At 42.2% G+C, this 20510-nt stretch overlaps 1 protein-coding gene across 1 annotated transcript in view; it reads right to left on the bottom strand.

Annotated features, from left to right (window-relative positions):
• LOC100995628 (cleavage and polyadenylation specificity factor subunit 6-like) overlaps window positions 1-20145 on the bottom strand; it is a 110081-nt gene extending 89936 nt beyond the window's left edge. The window contains exon 1 of the mRNA XM_055096086.1: window positions 19347-20145. The gene's annotated coding sequence lies outside the window, so the exon portion shown is untranslated. The remainder of the gene's footprint in view (window positions 1-19346) is intronic.
• Window positions 20146-20510: the final 365 nt, after the last annotated feature.

Consider the following 20510-nt stretch of genomic DNA (forward strand, 5'->3'; position numbering starts at 1 on the left):
ATTTCTGTAAGTTCGGCTTTATGTATTATGGAGTTTATAAGTTAAATAACTATTTGGCTGTAACCAAATGGATTATGTGAGTTTCTAAATAATAGGGGTGCAACACTTTTTATTCATAGTGCAATGTGTGGGTGGGGGGGGGTGGGCAGGGGTGTGTGTGTGTGTGTGTGTGTATTTGAACAAAACAAATGTGGATAAATACCTGTGTCCTATCCAGCACTGAACAACTTTCCACCACCACAGCTCCGTGTAGCTAACATTGTCTTGGACATGAGTTGTCTACATTAACAATGGTAATTCCCCCACTGTAGAATGTACTGCTTTGTCTCGAGTGCACTCCTGGTAATACCTGACTCTGATCAGCCGATCCTTCCTCCTTCCGTTACCCCTGTGGGGTCCTCAGTGCTGTGCTCCTCTGGCTGGCACAGCTCTGGTCACTCTGGAGATGCATGCTGGGGGCCAGGCAGTCATGCTCTTATCACAAGTCAGTTCCCTGCAGGAGGGATCTACTGAAACTAGTGCTGGCTTTTCAAGTGTTCTTTGCATTTTAAACCACTGGCAACCTTTACATACGTTTTTTTTAAGAGCCTCACTCTATCACCCAGGCTGGAGTGCAGTGGTGTGATGTCAGCTAACTGCAGCCTTGACCTCCCCAGGTGCAGGTGATCCTTCCACCTCAGCCTCCCTCTAGCCCCAGCTGGGACTACAGGTGTGCACCATCATGCCCAGCTAATTTCTCCTTTTTTTTTTTTTAATAGAAATGGGGTTTCACCATGTTCCCCACGCTGGTCTCAAACTCCTGGGTTCAAGCAATCTGCCCACCTTGACCTCCCCAAATGTTGGGATTACAGGTGTGAGCCACTGCTCCTGGCCTTATATCCCATTTTTAAGAATCATTGAAGATGGTCAAGGGTCTGATGTGTCAGCATTGTGAGCTGACTTAGAAAAGGCCCTGCCTCCCAGCCACGTGAATGTGCTGGGGATATATGCAATATTCTATGACTGAAAAGTACACTTTCAGCAGAATCAGGAAGATCCCAGTATATGTATACCTGTCCTGACTGGCATAGGTAAGTTTCCCAGACTCTGACTCCAGAATTCATGAAGTTTCAGAGAAACTAGTGGAGGGAAAGGTAGGAGCAGGAGGGAAAGGAAAAAGCCAAGCAAAAGTGAAATTTTCGGTAAAACCCAAGTTTTAAAAATAAAATTTATTATTAATTAATTAATTAATTAATTTTTTTTAGAGACAAGGTCTCACTATGTTGCCCAGGCTGGTCTGGAACTCCTAGTGTCAAGCTATTCTCCCACCTCAGCCTCCCTAGTAGTTGGGGTTATAGGTGCCAGCCACCACATCCTGCCTCAAATATTCTTTAATTTCTCTTGCGACTTCTTTGACCCATGTGTTACTAAATCTCTAAACATTTTCAGAGAAGAGCGTTGTTTAATATTTTTGAAATTTTCTGTCTTTCTGCTATAGATGGCTATTCTGATCTATTGTGATCTGAAATCATCCTTTGTATGATTTATATTCTTTTCAATATGTGAAGGTGTGTTTTATGGCCCAGAATATGGTCTATATTGAATATTCCTTGAGGGCAGACCGGGCACCGGACCTCAATCTCGGGCGCCATCTGCTGGTTGTTAGAACAAACTGCCCGAGAAAGGCTCCCTCAAATCCCCTCATTGCTGGGTTCCCCACATGGCAAACTGGATGAACACCAAGGAGCTCCTTTTGCTCCATGCAGTTCAACAGAAAAGCCCTGTGGGTGGGCATTTGTCAACTTCTCCTCTGGACAAAGATGCCCGGGTCAGAAACACATCCCTGAGACCCTCCCAGCATCCAGATAGCAGCCCAGGCTGTGACATCTCACCCTCAGGCCAGATCCAAGCAGTGAAATATATAATCTAATTTCTTCCCCAACCCAGCCCCTTGAGTCCCAGTTTTTCATTCTCCCATTCTCAACTCTCCCACCACTGAATGATCTAAAACCACAGGGAAACCTTTTTTTGAATTATATTTTAATAAAGAGAGCCATCTCATTTCATGTAGTTTGTGATATAAGGAAAATAGTAAGATTATAAAAATATCTTTTACTTTTGACATGGTTACTAAAAAAGGGAAAGGAAAAAAAAATGCCAAAAACTTGAAAAGCCTGATTATCTGGGGCTATTATTCCTGTTTGTTTTAAAATCAAACTTCTAAACACAGATCTTAATCCCAGCACTTTGGGAGGCTGAGGCGGGCAGATCATGAGGTCAGGAGTTCGAGACCAGCCTGGCCAACATGGTGAAACCCCGTCTTTACCAAAAATACAAAAATTAGCCGGGCATGGTGGTGGGTGTCTGTAGTCCCAGCTACTCAGGAGGCTGAGGCAGGGGAATTGCTTGAACCAAGGAAGCGGATGTTGCATTGAGCCGAGATCACGCCATTGCTCTCTGGCCTGGGCGACAGAGTGAGACTCTATCTCAAAAAATAAATAAATAAATAAGAAGCATAAAGAAAAAGCCCATTTGAAGAAATCATGGTCTAGTGAGGGTGACTTTAGGAAAGACTTACGATTAGGTTGAATTAATTTCCTTGGTCTAAAATAAATATGAAGGCTGGGCATAGTAGCTCATGCCTGTAATCCCAGTACTTTGGGAGGCCAAGGCAAGAGGATCACTTGAGGTCAGGATTTGGAGACCAGCTTGGGCAGCATAGTGAGATTTCTGTCTGTAATTAACAAAATAAATGAATTAAATAAATATGAGGTGGTTTTACTTTGTGAGTAAAAAGTACTTGAAACTAGCTCCATTCATTGCATAAGGGCTAATAGTGATGCCACATATTTGGCTTTGAAAGTTTTCTGGCCAAATTCCAAATTTTGTCATATGCAAACATGATATTCAAAAGCTAATCCAGAAAAAAGGGTATGTCTATATTAATCAAAATACAACCACTTGCAGGATAAATTGCTGTCCTTTGCACGTGGTGCTTCTCTATATCTTCAGTAAAAAACTCATTGATTCCAGATTTGAATCAATAACTGATTGAGTTAAAGAGAAGAGGCAGGATGTGGATAAAGTGGGAGGGAGGAATTTCTATAAAAAAGCCCCTTATAGGTGGGTCCCACTCCACATCTCAGCTCCTTTCAGAAGCAGCTGGAGCAAGAGAAGCATCTTGTGGAAGTGAGTCCAGTGTTATTCCTTTCTCACTTCTCAGCTTTCTACAAAAGACAAATATAAGAGAGCAACATCCAGGGAATGAAGTAATTAATGCTGCAAGTATGATCTGAGGCCAACTCAATGCCAGGCACAGTGGGAGCACTTAGGGACACGGGATCCTCTGCCCAGAAGCTGAAGGCAGGACTAGATTCTCAATACACAGGCTGGGAGTCTGACAGATTCTTTCAATCAAATCATAGCTTGGGCTACTCTAGGAGATGATAACTTGAGTTTCCCCCATTGACTTAACCCTTCAGCTGCTGCTGTGGGTCTGTGCCCAGCCAGGTGGGACCAGATGAAGAGCTGGAGGGGCTCTGGGTCCAGGCTAGGGATGTCTCAGACAAAATAATGTAATTCATATATGTAGCTATGTATTTCCTGATAGCCAAGTGAAAAAATGTAACAAGAAACAAGATAAATTAATTTTAATATCCAAAGGGTTATCATTTTTAACATGTAAATCAATTTTCACCTTATTAATGAGACATTTTTCTGATAATGTCTTCAAAATCCTGGGCAGATTTCACACTCAAAGCATGTCTCACTGTAGATAAGCCTCATTGCAGGTGACAAGAGTCACATATGGTTGGCAGCTCCTATATTAGACAGTCCAGTTCCATTCCCTTTCACAGTCTCAACTCTAAGCCAAGTGACAGATCACACCCTTTATTTCAACTAGAATTTCAAATTCAGAAGACCAGGGCCATTCGCATATATTCATATATATATATGAAAGAGAGATTCCTTAGCCCTTGCCTTGTGCTAGGGATGGTACGTGATATCTCTATGCATGTGAAGATGGGATAGCCCCTGTTCTTTCAACTCCTGGATCTCCATTACTATTATGTATGTTTCACCCTAGCAGCAGCAGCAGCAAAGGCTGCACACTTTCAAGAAGCAAGCAGATGTCCTATCCATCTTATAATGTGGCTACATCTGCTGCCCCCACTGCTTCAACTTACTGAAGACAGAACCCCAAAAGGAGAGTTTATTGTGCACTTTCTGCTCAATAGTTTCTCAAAAGAATGAGATTAAGACAAATTGCCACCTGGGGAAGCTGGTTTCCAAGATCAAAGAACTGGAGCCCAGCTGAAAGCTATTCTATGCCTGAACTCAAGGATGCCGAAGTTCCAAGGTTAGGTATCTGGAGCCCTCCCCATGAAGGCCCCAGAAAAGCCAACGGTGAAAAATGCTCTCCATTAAATATAGGAGTCAGCTGAATTTTGGCACCTATTTTTTTTTTTTTTTTTTTTGAGACAGAGTATCGCTCTGTCTCCCAGGCTGGAGTGCAGTGGCCTGATCTCGATCTCGGCTCACTACAACCTCCACCTCCCAGGTTCAAGTGATTCTCTTGCCTCAGCCTCCCGAGTAGCTGGGACTACAGGTGTCTGCCACCACTCCTGACTAATTTTTGTATTTTTAGTAGAGACGGGTTTCACCATATTGGCCAGGCTGGTCTCAAACTCCTGACCTTGTGATCCGCCCGCCTTGGCCTCCCAAAGTGCTGGGATTACAGGCGTGAACCACCGTGCCCGGCCAAATTTTGGCACCTAATGTTCTTATGCTCTTTAAGCAACACTAGTTCTCTCTCCTGAGTATGGATTAGAACCACCTGGATTTTTTGAAGGATGCATAATGTTTAGGTCATGCCCTGTACCTGTGCTGTCCAACATGATAGCCACTGTAACCATTAAGAACTTGAAATGTGGTTACAGCCACATATGGAAAGAGAATATTTTTGATTAAGTTAAATAAAAATATTATTAAAATTAATTCACCTGTTTCTTTTTATATTTGATAATGTGGCTACTAGAAACTTTAATATTACACATGTGGCTGGCATTATGTTTCTATTGGGAACACTGCACTGGATCATGGCTTTTCAAACTTTTATGCATTAGATTACCTGGTGGACTTGTTAAAATGCAGATTCTGATCCTGCAGCTCTAGGCTGGTCTGCAAATCTAGATTTCTCTCCCAGGTGCCCAGATGATGCTGTTGCAGCTGGTTCCCACACACACCGAATAGCAAGGGCCTGGTATCAGCTGCATCTGAGCTTCTCTCTGGCTGTGAGGCTCATGACTGCAATATTTAGAAGCAGTCTGGTGATTTGTAACAACCCACAATGAGTCTTGGCAACCATTATGATCAATGAATTTATTCCAGGGCTAATGCCCCTCAGCAAACAGTGATAAAAGTGCGTGTGGTTATTGATCCTGTACATATAGATTTGGTTGTGAATTCTGGCCCAGAGCACTACATCATGTGCTAACCACATGTAGCAGGCACTAAAGGAAATAATGCTCGATTCAATATCGCAACTTAACTCTGAGTAATTTTTGTAACCCAATTTGGTGGAGTGTATATATTTAAAGTGAATTATCATAACTCAGCTGCCTGTGTAATGTGCTAAAGTCAGCATGCCAGCCTATACCTACCAGATTCCTGAACGCAGACTCATTCGAATGTGCTAAGTCTTCCTGCATCTCTCTCTGTTCCTAGTGTCTATTACAATGTATCATAGAATTAATGGTGGCTGCGTTGGGTTTGAATGCAATAGGTGTACTGCCCACTTGCTGAGAGGCTGATTTTTTTTCTTTCACAGTAGATATGACCTTGGATGTTGACACAGCTGATGAGCTCCTTGTCATTTCTGATGACCTGCAGAGTGTCCAATGTGGGCATATGGAACAGAAGCTGAAAGAACATGCTGAGATTTACCTTCAGAATTTGGGCTCCCCTCAGTTCACTTCCAGTTGCTATTATTAGGAGGAAGATTTGGGAACAAGCACAGAATCAGAACTAGGAGCTTGCAAAGAATCTGTTCACCAGCGAGGAGAGATCAAACTGTCTACAGAACTTGAATTCTGGACACTGAGTTTGAGAAAGGGAAGGTGCTTCTCAGCCAGCACTGTGCTTCTGAATGCACTGTGGGTGAATCCCTGGTTACACAAAGCAGGGATTTTGCTGGATACTGGCATTACAAACATTACTTGTTGTTACCTTAGTGATGGATCCCATATCTTTTGTTTTTTGTTTTTTGTTTTTTTGAGACGGAGTCTCACTCTGTTGCCAGGCTGGAGTGCAGTGGTTCTCTGCAACCTCCGCCTCCTGGGTTCAAGTGATTCTCCTGCCTCAGCCTCCTGAGTAGCTGGGACTACAGGTGTGCACCACCACACCTGGCTACTTTTTGTATTTTTAGTAGAGATGGGGTTTCACCGTGTTGGCCAGGAGGGTCTCGATGTCTTGACCTCGTGATCCGCCCTCCTCAGCCTCCCAAAGTACCGGGATTACAGGTGTGAGCCACCATGTCCAGCCTAATTTTTCTTATAAATTCTTTTTTGGCCCATTAGTCACTTTAGAATGTGTTAATTTCCACACATTTGTGAATTTTCCATTTTTCCTTCTGCTGTTGATTTCTAGTTTTATTCCGTTGGATGTACAATACAGGGCCCATTTTTGCCTAATTTATATAACACCCTGTTTATATCTAGTCTCACATATTTTCTCTTTATCCACAGAAAAGTCAAGAATTTGTTATTCTTGCCTCTGGTTTGGCCTTCCCTAGAGCATTCAAAGCTTCTTTTTCACTGTCTGGAAAGGAAAAGCTGGACAGGCCCATGGCTTAATTCTCATCCATCCATAAAGTTATTTAGACCAAGAGTTTTCTCAGTGAGCTCTGTTTTGGCTGCGCGAGTGAACCATATGTTGACAGTTGCACATGGAACAGAGGCAACAGGAATAAAAGCCCCGTTGTGGGCTCAGTAATTATTGGCTATAAACAAATAACATGGTTTTACAGAAGAAATAAGACCTAGTATTAGATAGATCAATAGAGTGACTATAGTTTGCGATAGTCTATTATACATTTAAAAATAGCTGGAAGAGAGAATTCAAATGGTTCTAGTATAAAGAAAAGACAAATATTTAAGGTGATGGATGTCCCAAATATACTGATTGATGTTTACAAATTATATGAATGTGTGAAATTATCACATGTACTCTGAAACTATGTACACTATGCATCAATAAAAACAAAATAAAATGAAACTCTGTATGTCATTCATTAATTGAGTTCACCTTTACTAGGAGATTCTGCATATTAAAAGAACACAGAGAATATTGATTCAAGTCAGGTCCACAGGACACTGAGGGCTGTCTGCTGCTCTCCACTGAGGCTGTTGTTTTCAGCAGAGAGTGTCTATAAATGTCCTACAGGAGAAAATTAGCCCAGGCATTCACTTGACTAGTGAAACAGATGCGGAGGAAAGGGGAGGTCTCTAGGCCTCCAGGATGTAAAGGCAGAGTCCCATGCACCTGGACCCTGAGAAAAGCAGAAGGTCTGATGACACAGGGGTGGCAGAGGTGACCTTGCCTCCCCACCCCAACCCTCAGTAGGTTCCAGTCAGGAGATCTGCACATTATAAATGGACAGTGACCTGGAGCTCTTTTCTTTTTCCCCTAAAACTAATTATTCTATGTAACAACAAAACCAAACTTTGCTTATGTCTTTTAATTAACAAAAAAATTACTATGCTGTAATGATAAAACCATAAATTTTATGGTTTTAGTATATGCCAGTGGAAAAAGATTATAGAAGACACAGGGCTATAGACTGAATGTTTGTGTCCCCCCAAAATTTATATGTTGAAAGCCTCCCTCCCGTGTGATGGTTTTAGGAGGAGGGGCCTTTGGTAGGTGACTGGATCATAAGGGTGGAGATCTTATGAATGGGATTAGTGCCCTTATAAAAAAGACCCCAGAGAGCTCCCTCACCCCTTCCCCTGTGTGAGGACACAAAGAGAAGGCACCATACCTAACAAGCTTCTTGGTTCATAGATGTCCTCACTGGACACTAAATCTGTCAGTGCCTTGATCTTGGACTTCCCAGCCTCCGGAACTATGAGAAATACGTTTTTGTTGTTTATAAGCCACTAAGTATATGGTCTCTTGTTAAAGCAGTGTGAATGAGCTAAGACTATCAGTTTGTTCTTTGTGTTGCCTCCAGACTCTCAGAATCTGTGTGCTTCCCCAAAGCATCTGGACTTTCCATGTGCTTTTTACACATCTCCAAGCATGGCTAAAATTTAAAAGTCAGAAAATACCAATTGATGGAGAGGCTGGGGAACAACCAATCTCTTGTCCATGGCTGGCGTGAGCATCAGATGGGCATTTCATTTGGAAAACTCTTGGTCAGAATCCACTAAAGGTGGACAAAAGCATCCCTGTGCCCTTGCGAATCCTTTGATGAAGGAACAGCCAAAAGAAATGCATGCATAGATTAATGACAAATGACCAACAGGAGGCAGCATCTGCTACGGCTACGCACACAGGCTCTGGGGTCAGACAACTTCATGTTGATTCAGGCTCTGACACTTGCTGTATGGATGACTTTGCACCAATCACAGCCCTAATTTCCTCATCTACTAAATAGGGAGAATAATTGTATCTCAGAGGGTCAATGAAAGGATGACACAATAGTGTTGCTGTAACAGCACAGTACTTGGGCCATAAAAAAGCATTCCGTTCTGAGTAGATATTGTAATTATTTCCATAACCCATCTTATGATTATTATTAGCCTCTACAAAAGTACACTAAAAGGAACAAAAAGGAGGAAATAACTAGCCAATCTTGGGAAATAAGGCAATGCTTGAGGGAGGAGGTGATATTCGAATGTGATTTTCTTTTTTTTTTTTCTTTTTGAGACAGAGTCTTGCTCTGTCACCCAGGCTGGAGTACAGTGGCGTGATCTCGGCTCACTGCAAGCTCCACCTCCTGGGTTCACGCCATTCTTCTGCCTCAGCCTCCTGAGTAGCTAGGAGTACAGGCGCCTGCCACCACGCCCAGCTAATTTTTTGTATTTTTATTAGAGACAGGGTTTCAGCATGTTAACCAGGATGGTCTCGATCTCCTGACCTCGTGATCCGCCCGCCTTGGCCTCCCAAAGTGCTGGGATTACAGGTGTGAGCCACCACGCCCGGCCATGATTTTCAAATAAATCATACAACTAATATAAACTATTTGCAGAAAATCACAGAGAATCAACATGAAGATCAAGTACCAGTTTGGACCATCCAGAAGACATAAACTACAAGGTGTTTTAAATAGGGCATGCATAATATAAAGAATGATTAAGCTATGATAGGAGAGTAACCATAAGATGTAAAGAGAACTGCAGGGAGAGTACCCAAGGAAGGAAACACTCTTAGAGGGCTCTCTCCCCAAGGATGGGCTTCAGACTTCACAGGAGAGGGTGTGGTTGGAGCCCACTGGATGGGAAGAAGCTTTATGGGTTTCCAGGGCCAGATCTGGTCCACACTCCCTGGGCTGCAGGAAACAACCTTCCAGGGTGCAGGTGAGATGCAGCTAATAGGCAGACACACAGGAGCAGTCAACATGCCACTATGAACGGGAAGCCTGGAGTGTGCAGTGTCCTTATTGGGAGGGCTGGAGGAGCTGGCCATCAGGCCAGGCGGGGACTGTGAGGTTGTCCAGGGACCATGCATTCTCTGCAGGTGGCTTGGAAAGAGCACAGTCAGGAGGATGTCCCAGTAAGCAGATGTGGTCTCCCTGGGTTGTGAGGTGTCTGCACGTAGGGCCCATTTCCATGCATGGCTTCTTTTTTTTTTTTTTGAGAAGGAGTCTTGCTCTGTCGCCCAGGCTGGAGTGCAGTGGCATGATCTCGGCTCACTGCAAGCTCCGCCTCCCGGGTTCATGCCATTCTTCTGCCTCAGCCTCCCGAGTAGCTGGAACTACAGGCACCTGCCACCATGCCCGGCTATTTTTTTGTATTTTTAGTAGAGATGGGGTTTCACCGGGTTAGCCAGGATGGTCTCGATCTCCTGACCTCATGATCTGCCCGCCTCGGCCTCCCAAAGTGATGGGATTACAGGCATGAGCCACCATGCCCGGCCCATGCATGGCTTCTTGAACACTTGCCTTGACCGCCCTGCAGTGCCTCCATCTGATATTGTCTAAACATGTGGAACCCACCCTCGCTACCAGTACTGTGGAACCAAATGCAGACTCCTTTCTGGTCTACGGGGTCCTGGCTCTCTCAACTGGCAGCTCTCCCCTTTCCAACCCATTCATTCACACGTTCTGTCCTTTTCTTTCCTCTGCAAGTTGGATTCCTTTGTTCAGCTCCTTCCCACACCACCCTCCTTCCAAGCCCGCAGTTCAGCTGCCAGTCAGCATTGATTTGCTCAAGTCTTTACTTAGTGCCTAGATCCCCACTCACTATAGATTCCAAGGAGGGAAATGTGGGTCTCATTCACTGCTGGGTCCTTAGTTCTGAAACTAGCACTGCCACAATAACAGATGCTCACAAAATTTTTTTTTCTTTTCTTTTTAATAATCTTTTCATCTTCAAATGATCTTTTTAATTTTCATTTTTAAATGTTTAGTTTTTGTGGATACATAGTAGATGTATATATTTATGGGGTACATGAAATATTTTGATACAGGCATGCAATGCATAAGAATCACATCAGGGTAAATAGGGTATCAATCGCCTCAAGCATTTATCCTTTCTTTGTGTTAGTAGCATTCCAATTATACTCTTTAAGTTACTTAAAAATTTACAGTAAATTATTGTTGACTGTAGTCACTGTTGTCCTATCAAATACTAGATTTTATTCATTTTAACTATATTTTTGTACCAGTCAACCATCCTCACTTCCCCCTCCCTGTGACTAGACTTCCCAGCCTCTGGTAACCATCAATCTAGTCTATCTCCATAAGTTCAATTGTTTTAATTTTCAGCTCCCACAAATGAGTGAAAACATGTGAAGTTTGTCTTTCTGTGCCCAGTTTATTTCCCTTAAGATAATGTCCTCCAGTGCCGTTGATGTGGTTGCAGTTCAGCCAGATAGCTGAATTGTATGGATGAGTCAGGATTTATCATTGGAAGAGTATGGAAGTTTATGGGCCGAACAGTTGAGCTGCCTGGTACTTTGAGGTTCCAGGTCACTGTGTCTTTCTCAGAAGTCTTTATCTTTGGAGGAGTTACACGTCTCCAGGCTGAAACATGAAGGGCCTGGAATGGATGAGCTTTGGAACCCTCTCCAGTCCTAGCTCCCATGAGGCCTGAGCCTGAACATCTCTTGGTATATCTTGTTTGCATTTTCTCTTGTCTTTGTTCTTAGAAACACTGAAAAACTTTCATACTTTTCCAGTGACAAATCCTGAATCATGCCATTATATACATCACTATATATCTCTCTATATATCACAAATCTATCACTATGTATCACTATATCACTATATATCACAATATATATTACAATATATATCACAATACAGATCGCTATATATCCTGACTTATCACTATGTATCTCTCTACATACCATTATATACCACTATATATATCACTATATATATAACTATACATCACTATATATATCACTATTGTATTAATCAGGGTTCTCTAGAGGGACAGACTTAATAGGATAGATGTATATATAAAGGAGAGTTTATATTAAGGAGTATCGACTCACACGATCACAAGGTAAAGTCCCACAGTAGGCTGTCTGCAAGCTGAGGAGAAAGGAAGCCAGTTTGAGTCCCAAGACCTCAAAAGTAGGGAAGCCGATAGTGCACCCTTCAGTGTGTGGTTGAAGGTCTGAGGGCCCATGGCAAACCACTGGTGTAAGTCCAAGAGTCCAAAAGCTGAATAATTTGGAGTCTGATGTTTGAGGGCAGGACGCATCCAGCATGGGGGAAAGATGAAGGCTAGAAGACTAAGCCAGTCTAGTCCTTCCATGTTCTGCCTGTTTTTATCCTGGCCACATGGGCAGCTAACTAGATTGCGCCCACACAGGTTGAGGGTGGGTCTGTCTTTCCCAGTCCACTGACTCAAATGTTAATCTCCTTTGGCAGCACCCTCACAGACACACTCAGGAATGATACTTGCACCCTTCAATCAAGTTGACACTCAATATTAACCATCACAACTATATAACACAATCTGTATCAGTTTATGTCACTTTCTATCCCGACATATCACTATGTATCTCACTATATGTCACTGTATACCGCTATGTATATCACTATATACTATTATAAATCACTGCATATCTCACTATATATTATAATATATATTACTATATATTCCTACATATCACTATATATCTCACTACATATCACCAAATACCACTATGTCTATGACTGTATATTATTATGCATCACTATGTATCTCACTATATATTCCTACATATCACTATATAACTCACTACATATCATTACTGTATACCACTCTGTATATCACTATAAATATCATGACATATCACTATATACCACAATATCTATCAGTGTATATCATGACATATATCATGATACTGCTACATATCACAATATATATCATTATATATCTGCATACCACTATATGTATCACTATATATTATTATACATCTCTATACATCTCACCATATCTCACTATATGTCACAATATCCCTATGTATCACTCTACGTCTCACTATATATCATTGTATACCACTATGTATCTCACCATATACATTATTATACATCACTATACGTCTCATTATATATCACAATATATATCACTATATCCATACATACCATCACATATCTCACTACATATCACCGTATACCAATATGCATATTATTATATATATTATTATACCTTACTATATATCTCACCATATACCACTATGTATAATGGAGGTTCTTCTTCCTCCTGTATACACAATGTGGAGGTTTATGCATAAATATGGACATGTCCTCCTCCCAAGGAGAGTGACCCAGACTCTTCTTGCTCCTCATTCTTTGACGCTCTGAATGACAGGGAAGTGTCACTGCCTGTGACTGACCTTCAGGAGGCGGATCTAAATTCATTCACCCATACTGAGATGTGCTAGACTTGGTGACATAGCTCCAAAGAACCAAGTATAGAGAAGGAAAAGAGTCGCTTTATGGTGGAGCAGGCTGGCACACACGACCTTGACCAAGAAATGAAGGTTAAGGTCAGCAGCGCTGCCATGTGGATCTCATAATTCTGCAGTTGCTGCTAGCTGAGGGAATACTCTCGGCCTACTGTGCACTTGAGTAACTGATGCCCTGGAATGGTCTCAGCAAATGGGCCATACAGGATTTTGCTACTAGCAGGGCTTATCCTGTATGTGTTCCTGGCAGGAGCTGTGTCCTTTTGTATGAAGTGACCGAAATCTAAATCAAAGAGGTCTATTTGCTGGAATCTTTAAACAGATAACTTCTCAATTAACAGGAAAATGAAAAAATTATTTTATTTATAAGGTTGATGGAAATATCCAGGGAAAATTAAAGAAAACGTAGTAATATTTGCTCTGGTGTTTTGAGTGTGCTTACTTGGGGTTACTACCCTATAAACATCTTGTCCTATCGACATTTTTTCCTCCTAACACTCAACACATTTCTTGTATGGCTTACGAAGTACATTTTCTAGGTGTGATCCAGCTTGGCAGTACAATGAGAAGCATGCCTTTATAGTCTCCTTGAAAGGTTGAGGACTGTTAATTGACTGTGGGGTGGAAATTATATTCTGAGAAGGATTTTAGCAAACATTTTGATTTCACTTATGAAACAAGTCCTTACATCATATAAGTAGACCTTATTTTTACTGGTTGTTGTTGTTGTTGTTTTGTTTGTTTGTTTGCTTGTTTTTTGAGATGCAGTCTCGCTCTGTCACCAGACAGTGGTGCAATCTCGGCTCACTGCAACCTCTGCCTCCCCGGTTCAAGCGATTCTCCTGCATCAGCCTCCCAAGTAGCTGGGACTACAGGCATGCGCCACCATGTCCAGCTAATTTTTGTATTTTTAGTAGAGATGGGGTTTCACCATGCTAGCCAGGATGGTCTCAATCTCTTGACTTCGTGATCTGCCCGCCTCGGCCTCCCAAAGTGCTGGGATTACAGGCGTGAGCCATCGCGCCCGGCCACTGGTTGTTCTTAGTTAAGATGTTCACCTGACATGTAATGAAACTGTTGATCTATTTGATTTTCTTAGATGAGCCTGTGAATTATTATGGGTATCACTAGTTTTTAAGTTTTCTTTCTCCTAAACTGAAAAGCAGGGGTATATTTTCTGCTGATGAGATATTAATTATGATGATTGCTAGGCAGTCAAGACTTAATTCTTTTTCTTTTCTTGAGACAGGGTCTCTCTCTGTCACCCAGGCTGGAGTGCAGTGGCACAATCATAGCTCACTGCAGCTTCCAACTCATGGGCCCAAGGGACTTTCCCACCTCAGCCTCCTGAGTAGCTGGGACTACAGGCTCTCGCCACCATGTCTGGCTAGTTAAATTGTTTTTGTTTGTTTGTTTGTTTGTTTGTTTTTTGTAGTGATAGGATCTCCCTGCATTGCCCACGCTGGTCTTGATCTCCTGAGCTCAAGCAATCCTCACACCTTGGCCTCCCAAAGTTCTGGGATTACAGGCATGAGCCACACCACATTACGCCAAAACTTAATTCTTAATCCTATTTTGTTACCTTCAATATCACCTGAAATTGAAACAAACACTCAGGCACAGACATACAAACAAGAAAGCTTGGCTTTTGTTTTCTTTTGTTTTTTAGTGGCAGGGTCTCAGTCTGTCACCCAGGCTGGAGTGCAGTGGTGCTATCAGAGCTCACTGCAGCCTTGAACTCCTGAGCTCAACCAATCTTCTTGTCTTGTCCTCCCAAAATGCTGAGATTACAGGCATGAGCCACCATGCCTAGATTTTTTTTTAAAAAATGCCTTTTTGGGTAAAAGCCAAATAAGACAACCAAAGCCATGTATCACTACTGTGCTATGAAAATGAGTCTCAGTAGTTCTTTAATATAAACATTCCTATATAGAAGTAAGTAATGCAAACGGCCCTGTTCCAAAGTCAAAAGGAATTTGACTTTTGCATTATTTTTAAAACATAATTAAAATCAGAGTTATTTTTAAATTCTTATTCTAAAAATAGGGAAGAGAAATTGCCTAAAAAATACAGCGGTGGATAAAAGAAGAGAGATTAAAATTTCAAATGGATTTGGGAAGTTAAGTGCTGATTAAAGGAGAGATATCAGTTTGTAAGGGATTATCCCTGGGCCTAATTGTTTGAGGATGTGCAGGCTTGTAGGAAAGGGGGAGGACAGACAGGCTGTGTTAGAATGCCTGTGTCAGGAGGAGAATGGAAGGCTCTTGAAGACAAGGGTGGTTGCTTGTGTTTCTGTTGAATCCCCACTAAATGTAATTTTTCTTTTGGAGACTTTGGTGTATGGGCACAGTTCTCAGCAGAGTGCTAATGTCTGGGGAAAATGGTTAAACACTGAAAAATTACCTTGGCAGTCTGAGGACAAAGCCACAAAACCATAAATTGTTTGGGGGCTTTCTTCAGCTTCACATCTACCAGAAAACTTCTTACCTTTAGAGTTTTCTTATCTATCAAAGGATAAGGTTGCAGTGGTTATCATTGCCGTGAAAGCTCCCCAAATCTAATTTGCTTTTATCCTTCCCACTGATCTTTCTCCTGCAATTAAAAATGATGAACTGTTTCTGGATTTTGAATTAGGGATTTTTCATTTCTGTATAATTCTACCTCTGATGTATTTTGCATTTTCTCTGGGTATATGCCATTAAAGGAGATTTGGATTGCAATTTGGCTGCTTCTTAGGAGAGCAGACAGAATATCACACCATTTTGTTTTTTCTAGTTGCAGCTTTTCATTGATGAAAGCAAAGCTTTGAGTTTGTGAAGTTCTGACATAATTCTTGCTCTTCTGCAGACACATGAAGTGAGTGGTACGTCAGAGCGAGTTTTGGAATATATTTGGTCTAGTGGTGAAAAATGACCAGTGCTATGATGACATCCGGGTTTCTCGTGTGACCTGGGATAGTTCCTTTTGTGCTGTCCATCCCAGATTTGTTGCCATAATCACACAAGTGAGTGGGGGAGGAGTGTTCTTTGTGCTCCCTCTGCACTAGATAAGAAATTTGACCTTCCATTCTGTTAGACATCTTCTGGTAGTCTCTCTCTTTTTTTTCATAATTGATTGACTTTAGAGACTGACCACTCACCAAGTACTGTTGGATTGATGGGGCCATTAAATTCTGATGTAGGTGAGGTTGAGTTCCACATGACTTGCTAACCCCATTCATTTTTCTCTAGCAGGAAATCATTAGATAATGGTGACATCTGTTCTGGGTGTGTCCTCTATGGATGAAAAAGGTTACCATAATGATGCTGTGAGCACAGGTAGGCAGAGGAATTGTATGATTTAATCCAGAATAATCCACTTTTCATAAAAGTGGAATACAGTTTTAAAAAGTTATGCTTGTGCTCCAAAGTAAAGTTGTAAAAACAATTATATTTTTAATTGGGTGGAAATTTGTAAGATAATGTTCTCTTCCTTATGAAGTCATGAAGGCTGAGACTTCTTGTTCTTTTCCAATAGCAAATGGGATGAGAGCACAAGAAAGTATTTCAAAACAAATACAGATTTCAAGTCTAGACACAGGATTCAGCATAGGATTTACTAAACAGTATTAACAAGTGGCAGAAATAAAGGGTCTTTACTGAAAGTGGTTCTGTGGGTTCTTCAATTTCAGTTGGCTTCCAAGCCATACTCCTTCCTTCCTTCCTTCCTTTATCCTCCCAGAGAGCCACTCCAAGGTGGGAGGTTAGATAGGAATTCCGTACATTTGCTGACCAATCACGAATACTGCAGATCAAAATTTGCACTTACTTTATTAGCAAATTCTGGAATTGCGAATAATGAAGAAAAAAAAAGCTATGAAGAGGGCCTAGAAACAGTTGTTTTTCTAGTTAGCTGATGTGGTTTGGATTTGTGTCCCTGTCTAAATCTCATATCGAATTGTAATCCCCAGTGTTGGAGGAGGGACCTGGTGGGAGGAGATTGGATGGTGGGGTGGATTTTCCCCTTGCTGTTCTTGTGATAGTGAGTGAGTTCTCGTGAGATCTGGTTGTTTGAAAGTGTGTAGCACCTCCCTCCTCTCTCTCTTTCTCCTGCTCCAGCCATGTAGGCCATCCCTGCTTCCCTTTCACCTTCCACCATGATTGTAAGTTTCCTGAGGCCTCCCCAGCCATGCTTGCTGTACAGCCTGTGGAATCATGAGCCAATTACACCTCTTTTCTTTATAAATTACCCAGTCTTGGGTAGCTCCTTATAGCAATGTCAGAATGGACTGATACATTAGCTTTAGGAGAAATATGAATTTGGTAAGTCCTGAGCTCCCGTGATAAGGACTTGGTGCTGGTGAGGATGCCGATGTTGAGTTGCATGACAGCTGTTTCCACTCTACTTAAAAACACTCAGCTCCCTCCTAAGCCTGAGCCCCATATATTAAGGGTACATCTCATCATCATGGACCATGTGATTCTGAGAGTGGTTACAATAAAGTGAATTTCTGTTAAAGGATTGTTTCCCATTGAATTTTTTTCTTTTAATTCTCCTTTTATTTTGGAAAAATTTGAACATATACAAAAGTGGAAATACTATAATGAACCACCACGTACCATTAATCAGCTTCAACACTATCAAGTCCAGTGTTTCCTTTCTCTGCCACTTCCAACTCGATTACTCTGAAGTAAATCCCACAGATATCACTTCATTCATAATTAAGTTATGTACCCCTATAATGTGAACTCTTTCCTTTTATTTACCAATTTGAAAATAATGAATCTGTTCCCAAGTATCCTACAAAGATGATTACTGAGTTCTTTTAAGTATTATTTTGAACCCGTTAAACATATCTGATGCAGGATGTGCAAACCGTCTATCTTTTGCCAACAGGAGCCTTTTCATGTTGCTTGAGTTCTTCTGACATGGCCCTAGTAATCCTTGCTAGCTTCCTTAATCTTTCATATGACCTTGTTGATGTGACCATGTTCCCACATTATTTGAACATTTCCTGACCCAGTTCTGGAATCAACGACCTCTCCAAAGAGCCTGGAGTTCCTTTTAGAGAGAATGGTATGTAGACACAATCAACAAAATCTTCCTCCCATGCCCAACACCTCAGTTCTCAGTAACACCAACATAATTACTCATTTGCTTTATCCCCCAACACACACACAACCATCTCAAAATAACAGCAACAGTCTAGTAATAACATGTTTATTGAAAACACTAACACTGTTACGTTCTTTTCATTCTCAGGGTATATTCCACTAGAGATGTACTGCCCTATGTTGTGAAGTCACCTAGAAGAGTTCTTAGTGTGGGTATATGACTACATCAAGAGTTTTTTACTTTTGATGATTAGGGACTGCTTCTTAAAACTTATTTTAAAACTGATTTTAGTATCTTAAAATACTCACACAGTTCCGAAGTCACATTTACATAAACAAGGCATATTTGAAGTCCAGGTTTCATCCTTGACCCTCCTACTCTAGGCTCTTCCTTCTCCTAAAGGTAAGCATTTTCATTCTTTATCCTTTTCATCTTATTGGTATGAACACACGTGTGTCCCCTTCCAGGCAGTCTTCAGTAATGTCACATGTTCCCATGACACCTGTATTGTACTCTTATCAGTCATTACATGGAATTTATCTTCCGTAAGTATTATTTGGGGTCCTCCATGAGACTGTGAGCATGACCACTGGAGGGTTGCTTCCCATTATATCCATATTATCAAGCACAAGGTCAGGCACAGAGTAAGACTCAAACATGTTTTGGAATGTATGACTGGTATGAACTACAAACCAGTAAGCTGATGTTTTCATTTTGAGTCTATAAATCTAATGTTTATGGTGGCTTTGTGTATGGCTCAAGGCTCAAATTGTAAAACTTAACATTATGTGACTAAAGCAAGTTATACCCAGAACCTCAATTTCCTCACCTTCAAAACGGGGCAGAGTTTCTGACTTACTGGTCTACTCTCAGGATTTTAATTAGCTCATGCAAAAACAGCCCTTTATATAAGGTTAAGTGCTGGATAAATGTTGGCTACTATAATAAAATAAGCCTCTAAGATACTTGGTCAGCACAGGCACTACCCAAGAGTATGCACTGCAGATAAACTGACAAAATTGTGTATCTAAAACTGGCCAGATGAAAGAGAAACTTTTAAGGGGCCCTTCTGCATGCCCGACACTGTGCTAGGCACTCACACTATCCCGACCTGAGAAAAAGATCTGGGACCCAGAGGAACTTACCAAGCCTCCAGCATCTTGTGTAGCCCTACTCGTGGGACCATCTGGATACCCGCCTCCTCTTGTCTTTATAGGGAGCAGAACACACCTGATATATGTCAGGAAACAAAGTCCAGGAAGTATATTTTCACCTGAGGCAATCCTTGAAAATTGTAGGCTCCAGCCTCCAAAGTGAGTCTTCCTCTCAGTACCTCTCTTCTAGACACATTGAGACCTTTCTTCCGAGCATTAAGTTTAACCACTTAATGAATGAAGTCCTGAAACTGCGTAACCATGCTCCCTATAATATCTGAATAATCTTCCTTTTCCGCAACCTCAGGCATAATCTCATCTTCTGTTTCTATTACAATTTCAAATTCTGGAAAAACGAAGTTGTGGTCTGGAGTTGTAAGGTCCAAATGATCTGGTTGTGCACAAGCCTGCTTATGTCCCAATCTCCAGTCTAGGGTCTGATGCTCCTTGCGCAGTAATACGCTTTGTGGCATCTGGAGCAAGTTTTGGGGCCTAAATAGCCACAAACCCTGCAGAGATGAGCACCAGACTTAAGTTGGAGATACACCGATTCTCCTGTTTCTGGGGAAGGATTCTCAGAAGGTGGCTCATATGAGTAAAAATCATTTTTCCTGGGTAGCTGATTCCTAGAAACTCGCAGGGCGGCACAGCACGGCGGCTCGTGGCAGCAGAAGAGGAAGATGCGGTGGAAGGCGTCTGCGCGGCCGGGCAACGACGCGTACACCTGCCGCCGGAAGAAGAGCGACGGTCGCACAGCTCTCAGGCCAGGGGCCGGAACCCCGGCAGCCCGGCCGCGCCCAGCCACGCCCAGCCACGCCCAGCCACGCCCAGCCACGCCCAGCCACGCCCAGCCACGCCCAGCCACGCTGGCCGCCCGCCCAGCCTGCTGGGGAACTGCTCGCTGCGCATTCGCCCGCCGGCGCCGACTTGGCGATGGACAGCTACACAGGTCCCGCGGGGGCGGCAGCCATGTGGGGCGCGGGCTGGCTTGGGGAGCAGCCCACAGCTGGGCCTCCCATTGAACTTTGATGTGTTTTTCTTTGGAAAACTTTCAACTCTCTTGTATTTTTCTCTCCAAGATACTCCAAGTATATTTTTACCTGTGAGGCAATATCTGAAAATTGTAGGCTACAGCCTCCAAAGTGACTCTTCCTC

The sequence above is a fragment of the Pan paniscus genome, chromosome 10 (assembly GCF_029289425.2).
Source record: "Pan paniscus chromosome 10, NHGRI_mPanPan1-v2.0_pri, whole genome shotgun sequence".
NCBI classification, from domain to species: domain Eukaryota; kingdom Metazoa; phylum Chordata; class Mammalia; order Primates; family Hominidae; genus Pan; species Pan paniscus.